Raw genomic sequence first — 17731 nt, forward strand, 5'->3', positions numbered from 1 at the left:
CTGGAGCCTGCTTTGGATTCTGTGTCTCTCTTTTACCCTGTCTGTCTGTCTCTCTCAAAAATAAATAAACATTAAAAAAATTTAAAAAGAAAACGAAGAGAGACCTGGTCAGGGTAATTTCTGGGGCGGTTGGTTTGAATTTGTTGGGCTGTCTGTCATTCCTGCTTGCGATAGATCAGGTCATGAAGAATATACTGTTGGATGACCATCATTCAGATAGAGTTCTAATACCTTTTAATTTTCAAAGCAGCTGGTGTAAATTAAAGAACACGTATGTCTATGCATGTCTATGTATGTCTATTCATATAAATCACAAAAGTTAGAACTAATGTAAAACCAGAACTTGACTAATTAACCTTAAAGTGTGATGTAGTTAAAATATGCTAAAGGACTTTAAAAGATGCTAAAGCATTTTTTGTTTCAGATTCTTTTTTTTTTCAACGTTTATTTTTTTTTTTTTATTTTTGGGACAGAGAGAGACAGAGCATGAACGGGGGAGGGGCAGAGAGAGAGGGAGACACAGCATCGGAAACAGGCTCCAGGCTCCGAGCCATCAGCCCAGAGCCCGACGCGGGGCTCGAACTCACGGACCGCGAGATCGTGACCTGGCTGAAGTCGGACGCTTAACCGACTGCGCCACCCAGGCGCCCCTGTTTCAGATTCTTATACCATATGTGCTATTATTCTTTTCATTGCTTTGTGCTTTTCTTGATTACATTTAAAGGGCAAGAGGTAGCCTTTTTATTTGGCAGTGCATAGAAGCATCGATAGTTAAAATTTTGTAAGCATACACATTTCAGTGAAACTAAAAATGACTTTGTTTTATATTTTAAATTTAAATCCAAGTTAACATATAGTGTAATAATGATTTCAGGAGTAGAAAGAATTTAGTGATCTTTCACTTACCTACAACACCAAGTGCTCATCCCAAGTCCCAAGCAAGTGCCCTCCCTAATGCCCATCATCCATTTAGCCCATTCCCCCACCCAGAATCCCTCTAGCAACCCTGTTTGTTCTCTGTATTCAAGTGTCTTTATGGTTTGCTTCCCTCTCTGTTTAAAATGACACTTTAAAAGAGATAATCTTAATTAACCAAGAACTATGCATTTTTTATCAATGAATGGCTTTTCTACAGTGTTTATATTTGGAAGTAACATTAAGGTACATGATATAATGAAATACTTATAAAACAGCTAAGTTTTGGTTATATTCTTTCTTAATTTTTTTAAGAGTTTATTTTGAGAGAGAGAGACTATGTCCATGTGCCTGTACATGCACACGCGTGCACGCGCGCGCACACACACACACACGCAGGAGGGGCTGAGAGAGGGAGAGAATCCCAAGCATCCTCAACCAGTGCTCAGCGTGGAGCCCCGTCTTGGGGCTAGATTCCACTAACCATGAGATCACGACCTGAGCCGAAATCAAGAGTTGGACACTTACCTAACTGAACCACCCAGGTACCCACCCCTCTTTCATTTATTTATTTATTTTTATTTAAAAAATTTTTATTTAAAAATTTATTTTTTATTTTTGAGAGACAGACAGACAGACACAGGGTGCAAGCAGGAAAGGGGCAGAGAGAGAGGGAGATACAGAATCCGAAGCAGGTTCCAGGCTCTCAGCTGTCAGCACAGAGCCTGACATAGGGGCTTGAGCTCACAAACCATGAGATCATGACCTGAGCCAAAGTTGGAGGCATAACCGACTGAGCCACCCAGGCGCCCCACTTGAAAAAAAATTTTTTTATTGTCTTAGAACTCTATATTCTTGACAGTTTTTGTGGGAGTTTCTTATCTGAATTTAGATCATTAATTCATAAAACCTCATCTTTTGCAATCTTACTTTTCTAGACAAAGATGACAGCTGAAACATAATTTGGTAGACTGAATGTACTCTGGGCCAACAACATAAAGATACTTTGAAAATACTTAATGAAGTTGCTTAGGTTTCTCTAGGAGGGTGTGAAAAATTTGAAGGAACTGAAGAAGTTTCTTCCTATCTGTTTTAATGTGCATGCTGTTTTGTAGCTTTTCTAACAGAGTACTTCTGAAATTCATTATTAACAGTCTTTTAAAACAAAGACGGGAAATTAGCTGGGATTAAGCTATTCTTTACATTGCTCAGAATTATTTTCTATTTGATACAATGTCTATTTGATACAATGTATATAGTAGACTCCTCAGTATGCTAATTTATTGTTAAAACCAACAAGCCTTTTTAGGGAAATTCCCAAGCTGAAGGGTAATGTTGCCAAATCCCCACTAGGCTGGTTTTGATACGAGGTTCTCTGCTGCATTAGGTTAATGTGACTTTTCTAGATGCTTCAATTTTGTTTTCTGTGATTCCGTAATTGAGAGATAGTGTCGTGTGTGTGGTTAAGCTTCTGGAGCTTGATTTCTGTATTGGAGTTCAACTTTATTTATAATCATTTAAAAAATACCAAGTATCTACTAGGTGCAATTGTTTTAGGGTCTTAAGATCAGTGAACAAAACGAAATTCCTGCCCTTGTGGAGCTTATGTTATATAGTTAGGGGCAGAAAACGGTAAACATCATAAGCAAGTAGATTACCTAGCATGTTAAGAGGTGGTAACTATTATGGAAAATGTATAACAGATAAAAGGGGGATTGGGTGTGAGTGCATGTGGGGACAGTTTTAAATCGCATAGCAGGAAAAAGCCTCATTAACAAGATGATGATTGAGCAAAGACTGAAAGTAGGTAAAGGATTTAGTTATAAGTATCTCTGGGAGAAAGTATACCAGGCCTAGAATAGCCAGTACAATAGGCCTAAGGCAATGGCATGCTAGAAGATACAGGGAGATAAAGTCTGGTTACTGGACTCAAGTGGAGCAAGGGGGAAAGTATAGAAGATGAGGTCTGAAAGGTGGTGGTGGTGGGTTGTGGAGGGCCTTGTGGTGGATTGTGGAGGGCCTTGCAGACCATTATAAGGACTTTGGTTCCGCCAGTTACTAGTTTTGTAACCTTTGGTAAGTTATTTAACCCTTCAGTTTTTCTCTCTTGTAAAATGTGAGTAGTTAATAGCACCACTCTCATAAGTTTGTTGTTTGGATTATGAGAGTTAATACCTGCAAAGTCCTAGGAACACTGCTAAGCAAAGTCTAAAGTACATATTCATTGCATCTTTAAAAGTAAAGTGAACATCAAAAGGTTAATTCTTTTTCATTTGAAAAGGTAGCAGAGGAAGAAGTGAGTGCTCTCTGCTTTGATTTTTTTCTATAATAAATTGTTTAAACTTTAATTATAGCCCTTACTACATAATGTTACTATTATTAACATTATTTGTTGTATGTGTACTTAGCATCTTTGCTACCTTATGAACTCCTATGGGCAGAGACCGTGGTATTTTATGCATGTCTTAGGAATCTTAGATAGCATGTTGTACATGCATATCAGGTGATCAGAACATTGTCTCAAATTAATGACAAAAATGTTGGCTTAATTAATGAATCAGCCCACCTGCTGGTATGCATATTGGAATATTGCCAGTCTTTCAAAACTAAATAATGGGAGGACAGTAGCTAATGGTCCCTGAAAAATACTTCATTTATTTTCTTAATGTGCCATAGTTATTAAAATTGGTATTGGTAGAAAATTGCCTTAATTATTAACTAAGTGTGAGAGTTTATACCATGTGAAATGAAAAGTCCATATTCACAGTATAGTATGGATCTGTTATATTAACATCTATCATTGGTTAAAAATATTTTTATTGGCAGCATAAATATACTGCTACCTTAAAACAGTTTTAGTCTTAATTTCACTGTTTATATCTGCACAAGTGATATAATTAGGGAATATTTAGCTAGCAAAATCTTAAATCCTAGGAATTGCCAAGAAGGAATATTCACTATAACTCCTGAAGTGAGGGAGTGAAGCATGTTGAAAGAGGAAGATTATAATTGACCTTTGGGTGGTTCAGGAGCTTTGTACCTCTCTTTTTGTACTTGCAGGGTCTTCAGTTTCCAGCTTGGTAGGTTCTTTCCTTATTGTTGGCAGAGAGGAGTGGGAGATTTAAAGGAAGAATAGAGACTTGGAAGGAGAAGTGAAATTGGTAGATGATGCTAAATGAATTAGAGTTCCACAGACAGAGACTGTGTGGCAAGTGAGTTAGGGAAAACTGTGTGTTTCCATGGTAGAGGAAACATTGTAATGGGAAATATATTCCAAAATTTCTGTTACAGGTTTAGACCTTGAGGTAATAATATTTTGTGCATGTGGGTGTGTATGTGTGTGTGTGGGGGGGCATGTTTCCTTTTTCTTTTTGCTTTACTATTTTATTTTTTGTTTCTCTTTTAACATGTCTAGTTATGTTCTTTGATGTATGATAGCCTTAATTTAGGGCTTTGAATCAAAAGTGATGCAAGAAGATGAGTAGGCTTTTTGTGAAAATGTTTTCAACAGAATATTAACATTTTGAAAACATTTGTCCAGTCTGTAGATTTTATTTTACCATATTCCATGATGGCATATGAAATACTGTCTTGATTGCGGGGTAAATATACCCAGTCAACTTTCAAAAAGACTCATAATGTAATACTAAATTATATAATTAGAAGACATTTTTATTTCTTGTATGTAGACTTTGCTCTGCTTTTTCTGTTCAAGTTTACACTGTTCTATAGCTTTAGAAAATCTAAAAGTTGAGGACACCTGGGTGGCTCCATTGGTTAAGTGTCTGACTTCAGCTCAGGTCATGATCTCGCAGTTTGATAGTTCTAGCCCCATGTCAGGCTCTGTGCTGACAGCTCAGAGCCTGGAGTCTGCTTTGGATTCTGTCTCCCTCTCTCTCTCTCTCTCTCTGTCCCTCCCCTGCTTGCACTCTGTCTCCCTCTCAAAAATAAATAATAAACATTAAATTAAAAAATTCTAAAAGTTGAACACAGTGAAGACCATAGATAGCAGTGTAGTGCAAATACAGTTTTGCTTTACTTTACCTGTTTTTAATAATGTCCACCACAATAGTACAGTTTTATGGCAAGTATGTATTCAAAAATTGTTCTACATAATTGAGAATGATGGCATATATGCTCTTCTGAGTGCTTGGAAACAAAGCTTTGAGGCAGGCAATTAAGAGCTTAGTAGAAAAAAAATTTTAAATAGATTTCTTGATTGGTAATTATTTTAGCAACAAAGCTGACTGGCTGAGGAATAGAAAATGCTGCATTATCAGAAAGGCTGTAGTGTTTGTGATCCCTCGATAAAATTATATAAACATAATTTTGGATTAATATATTGGTTATTTCCTCAAGATTTAAAGTTTAATTGTTTTGCTTTTACGTTTATAGCTTTTATTGATTTGCAAGATATTTATTGAGCCCTGAAAATGTGTGTTAGGGCTGTTATATAAATGCTTTGTTATTTCTGAATAAAAAATTAAATTTGGCCTATTCTTTGTTTCTAATAAAGTTTCAGCTTTCAGTCTTCATTGTCTTTATTACCTCCCTTTCATATGCCAGCAAAAAATACCCCAGTTGCATAAAGGAAATTATATGTGTCCAGTATTAATGCAGTACCAACATAGGATATTAACTTTCTGTGTTAGTCTCTGTTAAAAGGTTGATTATAGCATAACACTTAAAAAATATGTATGGACCATATTGGTATTATTAAATACCTTTGCCTTGAAAAAAAAATTAAAAAAATTTTTTAATGTTTATTTTTATTTTTTTATTTTTATTAAAAAAAATTTTTTTTTAACGTTTATTTATTTTTGAGACAGAGAGAGACAGAGCATGAACGGGGAGGAGCAGAGAGAGAGGGAGACACAGAATCTGAAACAGGCTCCAGGCTCTGAGCTGTCAGCACAGAGCCCGACGCGGGGCTCGAACTCATGGACCGTGAGATCATGACCTGAGCCGAAGTCGGACGCTTAACCGGCCAAGCCACCCAGGCGTCCCTTAATGTTTATTTTTGACAGAGAGAGAGAGAGACAGAGACAGAGACAGAGACAGAGACAGAGACAGAGGGAGCATGAGTGGGGGAGGGGCAGAGAGAGAGGGAGACACAGAATGTGAAGCAGGCTCTGAACTGTCAGCACAGAGTCCGACATGGGGCTTGAACTCACTAAACATGAGATTGTGACCTGAGCTGAAGTTGGATGCTCAGCCAACTGAGTCACCCAGGCGACCCTGAAAAAAATTTTTAAATGGTTTTTTGAGAGAGACAGCATGTGCACGAGTGGGGGAGGGGCAGAGAAAGATGGGGGTGTGGTGAAGGAGAGAGAGAATCCCAAGCAGGTTCCTCAGTCAGTGCAGAGCCAGATGCAGGCTTAACTCATGAACTGTGAGATCATGACCTGAGCAGAAATCAAGAGTCAGATGCTTACCTGACTGAGCCGCCCAGGTGCCCCACCTTGAAAATTTTAAGTACTTAATGTTTTTGTATTTTTAAAAGCTATATTAATGTAGCTAGACTTTTGAGCTGAGGGAAATGTTATTTTGGGGTTTCGTCAGGAAGTAGTACTCTTTGAATAATGGAGAGTATCAACATAAGATTTTAATGAAGCACATTTTGTGTTTACTTTTTTTATTTCAAAGTTGTTTAAGATAATTTTGGGTTATTGCTCTGATTTTAAAGAGATCTTAATCCTCAACTAGAAATTAAGCTTGAAAAAGTCCAATTAGGTTCTGGTCATTTCCTTGGAATACCATTTATCACTGATGGGTCATTAAGTATTAGTTGCTACTAATTCTATTTAATCCAACCATATCTATTAATCCAGTATCTGGCTTGGAAAGAACGTTGTTAGATTTAGCATATCTAGGTATAATTATTTTATCTGACTTTAAGAATATGTCTAATTCTGATTCTTTTGGGAGATAACCTGTATTTTTGTACTTTTATAGGATAGAGGGGAGGAATCGGGAGCTTGGAAATTCAGCCAAGTGATCTGGTGGGATGGGCATTTGCCTGACATACTATATAGAGGTAATCTAACACTGTTTTACTCAGTCTTTATTTTTACCTGTGATAGATGCCCATGTGCTTGTATTATGAACAGCACTAATCACAACTATTGGATAGCACTCTGTATTTACTGGATGATCGTTTTTCCTTTTATACCCACTTACATATAAGCATGACATATATATATATATATATATACACACACACACATATATGGCATGGTATTGCTATATATAAATAACGAATGTCTATACATTGAAAAGAGTTAATGGTATTAGTTTTATAGGATGTAGATCATTATCTTTTCTCACTTAACTAGATTACTTGCATGTTTCTTTTTTAGGCCCAGTTCCCTTATTTTAGGAAGACAGATGATCTTCTCCTTTCTTGTTGGCTTATGTTGGTACATATGTTAGGCCTGTGCTTTATCCTTCAAACAAGTGAAAGAAAATTAAATATTTAACAGTTTTCAGGGTATTTACATATCTGTCAGTGGCACATATTCGCATGTCAGTTGTTAATGATTATAAAAATTCTGAAGATTCTCGTAAATTTAGTTTTGAGAATTCTTTAAAAATGAGTATGTGACAATATTAGTGGCTGTATTTTAAGATTTCCTTCTTTTTCCAAGTTTTCTGGTAATTGTCAAGTTCAACATTTCTCACTCCTTCAACATTTCCTTACCCAGGTTTGTTATAAGATGAGACACACTTAGGCATTAGAGAATGTTATAAGGTTAAAAAAAAAAGGTTTTCCTTGTTCCTTTTCACAGTTAATGTGTGTATTATGTCTGTAGTATGTGTGTATATGTATGTGTGTATTCTTTCAGACATTTTCTATATATATGCAGATATTTATATGTATACCTGTATTTACATATTCTTTACACAGTTGAGATCACACCATACATATTGTTTAGCAATATATCTTTTTTGTTGTTAATTTCTGCATTTTTGCATATCATTTCTTCTCTTTTCATTATGTGTAGTATTCCAGTATTTGGGTATACCATAATTTTATTAACTGCTTACTTATTAATGGCTGTTTAGGTTTTCAGGTGCTTTTGCTATAATAAATGGTAATATGGTAGATATTCTTGGACATGTCTTTGCATATATTTTAAAAAGTACATGCAGTATAAATCCCTAAGGGAAAAATTGTTGGGCCAGAGAGCATGTACATTTAATAATTAGGTGGATGAATTGCCTAAAAGGATTATTCCAATATCAGTAAGTCTAGGAAAATGGGAATCTCTAGCTCAATGACCACGCTAGCTAGTGTCAAACTTTTTAATAATTTGTTAGTATTTTGTTGTTTAGTATTGCTTTCCAAAATTTCATTATGAGTGAGCTTCAGCATTTTTCCATTATTGGCTGTATATATATTTTCAGTGATCTTTTTGGTCCTGTGCTGAGTCCCTAGTCATTCATTAGGCAAATTATTTTCACTGAATTTTTCTTCTTCTGATCTTATGATTTTGATTTTACCTTATGGAAGTTTTCATTTTTTATGATTGAATTTAGTCTTTTCCTTTATGGCTGGGCATGGGGGGTTTCTGTATAAAGTTTAAAAGGTCTCCGTCGATTGTAGGGCTCACTTTTTCCTCTGTGTTGTCACATCTCCGAAATGACATGAATTGCTGGTTTGTCATAATTTGACATTATTATTATTTTCTTTCTTAGTTAACACATAAAATAGTCATGTAGCTTAAGATTGGTAGTTTTAGATTCAGTGAATTATGGTACTTGAAAAAGTTATATGGGTTTTCTGTTATTTTTTTTTATGGTTTACTTCGCTTAAAATCTTCATTTAATGTTGAATATATTTGGCTTATAAACAGTAGATGTAGAGATTTAGCTTTCCTTTTTTTCCGGCAGGCTAACTAGTTGTCCCCATTCCAATTATTGAATGATGCATTTCTTTTTTACATTTTGAAATGCTACATTTCTCATATACTGAATTTCCATGTTTTTGGAGAACATGTTTCTGAAATCATTTCTGTTCAGTTCATCTGCTTGTCTGTGTATTGATAGTATTAAGAGAATTCAGTAAAGGAACTGCTTATAAAAGTAATATACACAAATAATTTTTTATACAAATATAATAGGCATTAGGACTAATTGTGTAAGAAAAGGTATACATTCATAATAACTAAAAAAATAAAATGTCTGGGAGCAGTCTGAAGAAAATTTTGAAATTCTACTGAGGGATAAGAAAGAAAATTTGAACCAATTCAAATTAAAAAATATTTTTAATGTTTATATTTGAAGGAGAAAGAGACAGAGCGTGAGTGGGCGAGGAGCAGAGAGAGAGAGAGAGAGAGAGAGAGAGAGAGAGAGAGAGAGATCCAAAGCAGGCTCCAGGCTTTCAGCTGTCAGCGTAGAGCCCAGTGCAGGGCTCAAACCCACAAACTGTGAGATCATGACCTGAGTTGAAGTTGGAGCTTAACAGACCCTGGTGCCCCTGAATCAATTGAAATTTCTTTTTTCTTTTCTTTTCTTTTTTCTTTTCTTTTCTTTTCTTTTCTTTTCTTTTCTTTTCTTTTCTTTTCTTTTCTTTTTCCTTCCTTCCTTCCTTCCTTCCTTCCTTCCTTCCTTCCTTCCTTCCTCCTTTCCTTTCCTTTCCTTTCCTTTCCTTTCCTTTCCTTTCCTTCCTCCTTTTCTTTCTTTCTTTCTTTTTCTTTCTTTCCTTCCTTCCTTCCTTCCTTCCTTCCTTCCTTCCTTCCTCCTTTCTTTCCTTCCTTTCTTTCCTTCCTTCCTTCCTTCCTTCCTTCCTTCCTTCCTTCCTTGTCTGTCTGTCTGTCTTTCTTTCTTTCTTTCTTTCTTTCTTTCTTTCTTTCTTTCTTTCTTTCTTTCGAAAGAGAACATGTGCACGTCCACACCAGCAGGTGGTGGAGGAGGGGCAGAGAGAAAGGGGGACAGAAGATATGAAGTGGGTGGGCTCTGTGCTGACAGCAGGGAGTCTGATGCGGGGCTCAAACTCACTAAGTGTTCAGTGAGATGGCGACCTGAGCTGGAAGGCTCAATGGCGCCCCATCAATTCAAATTTTTGATAGAACGTTATGATATCACTAAAAATAAAATTGATTTTATTTATTGATTTAATATTTTATGATCTTGTTTAACTCGTTAATGGTGACTTTGCTGAACTCATTTATTAGTTCTCTTTCTAGTCTTAGTTTGTTGAGAGTTTTTATCATGAATAGGTGTTGAATTTTGTTGGGTGCTTTTTTTCTATTGAGGCTCCCATATGGGTTTTTCCTGTATTCTCTTAATATAGTGTATTATCTTACTTGATTTTCAGATGTTAAACTACCTTTGCATTCATGGGGTACATCCTACTTGGTCATGGCGTGTAGGCCTTTTTATATGTTGCTAGATTCAGTTTGCTAGTATTTTGTAAGAATTTTTTTTTACCTAATTTTATAATTATAGGCATCGCTGAGTAGTTTTCATGTAATTTTCTTTGACTTTGGTATCAAGTTAACTCTGGCTTCACGGATTGAGTTTCAGAATGTACCGTTTTCCTGTTTTGTGAAGGAATTTGTGAAGGATTAGTATTTCTTCCTTAAATATTTGGTGGAATTCATCAGTGATGCCATTTTGGCCTGTTCTTTGTGGGAAATTTAATTAAAAAAATTTTTTTTTAAATGTATGTTTATTTTTGAGAGAAAGAGCGTGAACAAGGGAGGAGCAGATAAAGAGGGAGACACAGAATCCGAAGCAGGCTCCAGGCTCTGAGCTGCCAGCACAGAGCACGACGCGGAGCTCGAACTCACCAACCGTGAGATTGTGACCTGAGCCGAAGTCAGATATTAACCGACTGAGCCACCCAGGCGCTCCTCTTTGTGGGAAATTTTGAAATACTAATTCAGTTTGTTTAATTGTTACATTCAGATTTTTCTATTTCCTCTTTAGTCAGTTTTGATAATATGTGTCATTTTAGGAATTTGTTCATGTTACAAAGTTGTATAATGTGTTGGCATAAATTTACTTATAATATTCCTTCCTTTATAATTCTTAAAAATTTTTTTGAGGCATTATTTACATATAACCTTGTATTTCCGTCTTATAACTTAATTTTTGTGAGGTCAGTATTACCATCCCCTCTTTCATTCCTGTGTTTGGTAATTGTGTTTTCTTTTTGTTCTTAGTCTACCTAAAAGTTTGTCAGTTTTGTTGATCTTAAAGAATCAAGTTTTTTTCTGTTTTGAATTTCGTTAATTTCTGCTCTATTATTCCCTTTGCTTACTTTAGGGTTTAGTTAAATTTATAAATTTCCTTCTAAGTACTTTAGCTGCATCTCATAAATTTTGATGTTTTTGTTTTCATTCAGTTAAAAATATTCTCTAATTGTTCTTTTAATTTCTTTTTTGACTTCTAAATTATTTAGAAGTGTGAAGTTTAATTCCTGAACACATGTGGATTTTCCAGTTTCTAATTTAGTGGATATTTAATTCTGTTATGATTGAAGAACGTATTTTGTATGAGTTCCGTCCTTTTAAATTTATGAGACTTGTTATGTAGCCTACTTTTTGGTCTGACCTGGAGAATGTTCCTTGTGTGCTTGAAAACAACATGTATTCTGTTGTTTATGGAGGTTTTTTGTATAAGCCAGTTTAGTCTAGTTTGTTGTTAGTATGAGTCAGGTTTTCTGTATCTTTGCTAATTTTCTGTCTAGTTATTCTATCAATTATATAGAATGGAGAATTGAAATCTCCAACTATTGTTGAATTTTCTGTTTTTTCAATAATGTTATTGCTTCATTATTTAGGGGCTCTTTTTAGGTGCGTATACATTTATAATTGTTAACAGTATCTTCCTGATTTATTGATATTTTATCATCATGAAATACTTTCCTTTGTCATCAGTAATATTTGTCTTAAGGCAAATACTAATATGTTTATGTTATCGATAGAACTATCCACTTCTTTACAGTTACTGTTTCCATAGAATATCCTTTCCCACTCATCTTTTAACTTTCAGTCTTGAATGTAAAGTGTGTCTCTTGTTGACAGAATATAGTTAAATCTTGTGGGCATTTTTGGTCCATTCTGACACCCTCTGGCCTTCGCATTGGGCTGTTTAGACCATTCACATTTAATTATGGACATGGCTGGGTTTACATTTGTCATTTTGCCACTTGTTTTATGTATGTCTCTTATTTTTGTTCCTCTGTGCCTCCTTTAGTGCCTCTTTTTATGTCACGTATTTTTTAGTGTATCATATAATTACTCCATTGATTTTTTTTTCTTTATTAAATATAAATATAAAGATATATTCTTTGTGGTTGCTTTAGGGTTTACATTATGCATTTTAACAGTCTGCTTAATATTAACTTTAATTCATTGTCAGTAAAATATGGAAACTTTGCTCCAGTATAGCTCCCATTTTTTTCCTTCCTCTATTGTGCCACTGTTATTGTATATATTTCACATTTATGTATGCTATAAAACCAGCAATATATTATAATCATTGCTTCACATATTCTTATGTCATTAAAAGATGCTGAGAGAAGAAATGAGAAAATATATTTATAGAGTCCTTTAGATTAACCTACATATTTTCCATTTTTGATGCTCTTCTGTTTTTCCTCTGTATCTGAGTCTTTTGTCTTTTCCTTTCAGCTTGATGGACTTCCTTTAAAATTTCTTGTTAGGCAGGTTTGCTAGTAAAAAATTCTCTCATCCTTTCTTTGTCTGAGACACTTTATTTTGCCTTCATTATTGGATGATAATTCTGCTGCCATCTTGGTTGACAGCTTTTTTCTTTCAGCACTTTGAATATGTCATTCTACTGTTTTCTGGCCTCTATTGTTTATGATTGAAAGGTGTTAATCATGTTGAATTCCCTGCACAGTGCGGAGTGATTTTTCTTGTTATGGTTGCATTATTTTTCACTTTGTGTTTGCTTTCAGCAGTTTCACTATGGTGTGTCTAGGTGTGGGTCTTTTTGTATTCTACCTGAGATTCATTGAATTCCTAAGACCTATAGATTTTATTTCTTTTTACTATAAGTAAAATCTGGGAAGTTTTGTTAGATATTTTATTAAAAATGTTTCCCTCTGTTCTTTCCTCTCCAAAAGTGTTGATAAATTGGTCTCTGAGGTTCTGTTTTAATCTTCTTCAACTTCTTTTCTCTCTGTTCTTCAGATTGGATAATTTCAGTAGATGTCTTCAAGGTCATTAATTTTTTTCTGCCATCTTGAATCTGCTGTTGAGCACTTCTAGGAAATATTTGTTTTAATTACTGTACTCTTTGACTTCAGAGTTTCCTGTGTGGTTCTTTTACATAATTTCTGTACATTTATTGAGAATCTGTTATTTGTTGATTATTTTCATAATTAAAGAAGTTTAAAGCATGGATTCTTTTAACATATGTATAATAGATGTTTTGAAACATTTGTTTGCTTAAACCAACGTCTGGAGATACTCAGATACTGTAGTGTTTGTTAATATAAATGTCATGCTTTCCATTTCTTTAGTAATCTTATAATTTATTGTTGAAAACTGGGCATTGTAGATAATATATTGAAGCAACTCCGTATTGTGACTCTCTCTTCCCCCTGCCTAGGTTATTGTTACTGTTGTCATTTCACTATCGTTTGTATATTATACAATCCTATTGAAAGAAAATAAGTTTTATTTTGGACAAAAGTTTATCTGGAAAAATCGACATGCATGAATATTAAGGAAATTTCTGAGATGGAAGGTTACTAAGGGATGAATAGCCTCATCAGAATTTAAACTTTTAATGTTATCTTTGAGAAAGCGTGTGAGCACAGGAGAAGGGGCAGAGGGAGAGAGAGAGAATCCGAGGCAGGCTTCACGCTCAGCACGGATGGTGCTCGAGCCCAAGGCCCTGGGATCATGACCTGAGCCGAAATGAAGAGTTGGACTCTTAACTGACTGAGCCACCCAGGTGCTCAGAATTTAAACTAAAAAAATATGGATACAGGTGTGCCTGGATGGCTCATTTGTAAGAGCACGTGACTCTTGATCTTGGGATCATGAATTTGAGTCCCATGTTGGGTGTAGAGATTAGTTAATAAACAAGTAAACTTCTGAAAAAATACGGATACAGCATTGAAATATTTTCAAAAAGTAAATTAGTATTATATTTTTTGGAAGTTCAAAGATGGAAATACTACTTTGTTCTAGATGAGGAAGACCATTTTCTTGCTTTTACACCACTGTAAAAATTGATATACAATCATATTATGTTTCATATATCACCTGGTCTCCTGTGGACTGTATATAAACTATTATTGATGGATAGGAATCTAATTTTTTTTTTTTTATTTTTATTTTTTCAACGTTTATTTATTTTTGGGACAGAGAGAGACAGAGCATGAACGGGGGAGGGGCAGAGAGAGAGGGAGACACAGCATCGGAAACAGGCTCCAGGCTCTGAGCCATCAGCCCAGAGCCTGACGCGGGGCTCGAACTCACGGACCGCGAGATCGTGACCTGGCTGAAGTCGGACGCTTAACCGACTGCGCCACCCAGGCGCCCCAGGAATCTAATATTTTTAAAGACCTATGGTAGGGAATTCCATAAACTCTTCAGTCTTTACTCTGCCCAGAAGTACTGTCAGGCAGATTTATTGTGTACAGCTTATGTTCTTCATTTTTATTTGTATTTTTTGGATATGGTACACCATCTTCCTATGATTAATTATTCTCATCTTATTGTCACCTTTTTCTGTCAAAGATGACCTGGCTGATTATGTTTCTGTGTCTAAATATTTTATAGCATTTTACAACTATAATTGTTTCTGTTGTGAATAAATATTTATTCTGTACATGACTAGTTCTCTTTTCTTATTTATCAAGCCTGGTATTGTATTTTCTTCCCTCTTCACTTAATAGACTTTACAAAGCAGTAAATAGTGCTATTAAGTGGTTTCTTAATCTTTGCTTAATCTTTTAAGTGGTTTCTTTGCGTTCTCTTTTCTAACTTTTTAGGTCTATAACCCTCTGAATTTCCTTCAACATCCCTTATCTCTGAAGTTGTAGATTCAGATTTAAGCAAATTGTTCTTTATAAGGCCAAGGTTATTTTACAGTTACTATTTACCACTATTTTATTCTCCTGGTTTCAGACTTAAAAGCAAGTCATTGTTCTGGTCATTCAGGCATAGTTTTCGTATTTACAAAGAATGATCACTTCATTATTCATACCAGTTTCTCCAGATTGTATTTATACATTTTTTCCCCCTTCCTAAGTAATTTTTGTTTGTTTTTTTTTTTTTTTGTAGGACTTGGATGGCATAAGTGATTAAGGTGGTGTGGAGGGTATTTGAAGCTTACGAAAGGTAGAAACTCAACCATGATTTCTTTTTCAACTCTACAGCATTCCCTTCCTTGAAGTCTTCATTTTTATCTTAGTCTCAGGTAATGTCAACACTTGTGTTTTATAATCATGAATAAGTTAATTGTTTCAAACATGAAACCATTTTGGGTGATAGAATTTCATGTTGGTTTTTGTATTGTAGTTTGTTTTGGTGTTTATATCTGGTAGAAACCTGGGATTTTAATTTTTTCTTGAGAAAACGGTGTTAAGAGAAAATTGATAAGTAATGATATCATTTTTGATTTTAAGTTTTGTTTAACACAAAAATATGTGTAGCTTATTATGTAATAGTAAATGAAATTTAGATGGGAAGATATTTTCTCCTTTAACCCTTTTCTTAGAGTGTATTTTTTACCTATCATTAACACATATATATCCATGTTAAATTTTTCAGAATTTCCATGGAAACTCTGTGTTCATACATGGTAAAATGAGACCAATTGATGAAATTTAATGGTGTTTGGCATATAATTTTTGAAATGTGAAAAAACATCCCAGTTATTGTACATTTGTACATATATGCCTATACTAATATAAGGAAGCAATCATGTAGGTAATTCATTAATCATTTATATTAGAGATATTAGTTAAAATATAGATGTGACCACTGTGACAGACTTTAAAGATAGAAATATATTTATTTTCTAATTATTTATTTTTGAGAGTGAGAGTGTGAGTGGGGGAGGGGCAGAGAAAATGGGAGACACAGAATCCAAAGCAGGCTCCAGGCTCTGAGCTGTCAGCCCAGAGCCCAGTGCGGGGCTCGAACTCATGAAGCACGAGATCATGACCTAAGCCAAAGTTGGATGCTTAACTGACTGAGCCACCCCAGGCACTGCTCTATGAAAACAATCTTGAGATTTTGTAGAGGTTCCTGAGTCATCATGACCTGGGCGTCTTTATCGTCTTTTGCTATTCTTAGTATGTGGCTTCTCTCTTGTTGTCCAAGATGGTTACCGTTATGCATGTCAATAGGAAGAAGAAAGGATATTTTTCTTCCCTTAAGAGGAGTTATGTATGTCATTTCTCCTTATATTCCAATGGCTATAACACTGTCACGTGACTACAGTCAGCTGTAAGGGAGGCTGGGAAATGAGTTTGTCTCACTTATTAGGCAAGAAGAAAAGAACAGATTCAGGGAGGGGGAGTTTATTGTCAGTTAGGGTTTGTGTCAGATTTACTTTCCATTTGTCTAGTTTGGATTAACATTAAAATACAATTTTTATTATCCAAGACATTAACTCTTGGCCTGGACATTCTGAGACAGTTCAAGTTCTGTGACTAGTTCTCAAATTTTTTGTGAATAAACACTGCTAGTCTTGATATCATAAAATGGAATAAGGTATTAAAAGTTAAAATTGACTTGAGATACCTCCTCATCTTGTTTCACTATCATTAGGTTGAAATGATTTATCTAATATTTTAGACTAACACAAGGGGGTGGAGGCCTTGGATAGAAGGATTTCTTTACATATAAACAAAGCTAAATGATCTCTAGCTAGTTCCTTCTAATTCTAAAGAGTGTGTTATTCTAAATGTTTAGATAAGATCAGAAAAACTTTTTCTCAAAGATATTATATACTTCAGTTAGTTATTTTTAGATGAAAAATACTTCATCGTACATTGTATTTTATGATTTTTGTCCTGTTGTAAATACTGTTTTGAAACAAGTATCAAATATTATATATTCTATTATAGATTTTATTAAAGGGTTGCAAACTAGTTATCAGTTTTCCACCATGTTTTATGTCAACCTTTTAGCCTTGGTACCCTTTAGTTTTGATAAATTTATATACTTGTTATAGTATAGTCGGCTGGTTGACTTTAGTTTATGATGGAATAGTATAAGACATTATAGATGTTCTTGGCATTGAAGGTGAAAATGCATCCTTAGTTCTGTGCTTCACAAATAGTGTTTGTATTATTAAAGTGAGAGTATTTATCTAATGTTTAAAAAATGTCAGTTTTAATAGTTAATACTTATTTGTTCTGAAATGAGTTTTGGTTGCTATGTAGTACATATTAAAAATAACGTAGGTGTTTAATGTTTGTAGTGTAGAGGGAAGTTTGTTTTAACAAGTATTTTTGATATTCCTTTTCTTATACAAGCCTGTAGAAAACTCATAGTTTCCTAACAGAATAAGTATTTTTAACATTAATATTTGAATTGTTGATATTGGGATGAGGTGTGATGGATGAAACAAGTAGATCCAGAAGAAGGTAGGGTTCTGTTTTGCTTGGACTTTTTTTTAAAACTTCTCTCCCCCTCTCCTTTTTAAGATAAATTATAGCTGTTTCTTAAACAGTATGAGTTGCTGAAAATTTTGTTTCAACATTCAAATATCACTATTTTTTTTGTTACATTGTTTTAGAAGACTTTGGTGATGAGTATTTGGAATGCAGAATATACTTAGATTCTGCTTTATTTGAGGGGGGTGCAGTATATAG

The 17731-nt window shown here is 34.6% G+C and overlaps 1 protein-coding gene across 3 annotated transcripts in view; it reads left to right on the forward strand.

The window, feature by feature from the left end:
- ZNF148 (zinc finger protein 148) overlaps positions 1–17731 on the forward strand; it is a 122506-nt gene that overhangs the window by 30236 nt on the left and 74539 nt on the right. For 2 of the 3 annotated variants that reach the window (XM_047099681.1, XM_047099682.1), the window contains exon 2: positions 15189–15324. The gene's annotated coding sequence lies outside the window, so the exon portion shown is untranslated. Of the gene's footprint in view, positions 1–6870; positions 6953–15188; positions 15325–17731 lie in introns of all 3 variants that reach the window. The other variant, XM_047099680.1, reaches the window with a different exon arrangement.

Source organism: Lynx rufus, unplaced genomic scaffold (genome assembly GCF_022079265.1).
Source record: "Lynx rufus isolate CCGP_SWC_20201006 ecotype Redwood Valley unplaced genomic scaffold, mLynRuf1.p SCAF_5, whole genome shotgun sequence".
NCBI lineage: Eukaryota > Metazoa > Chordata > Mammalia > Carnivora > Felidae > Lynx > Lynx rufus.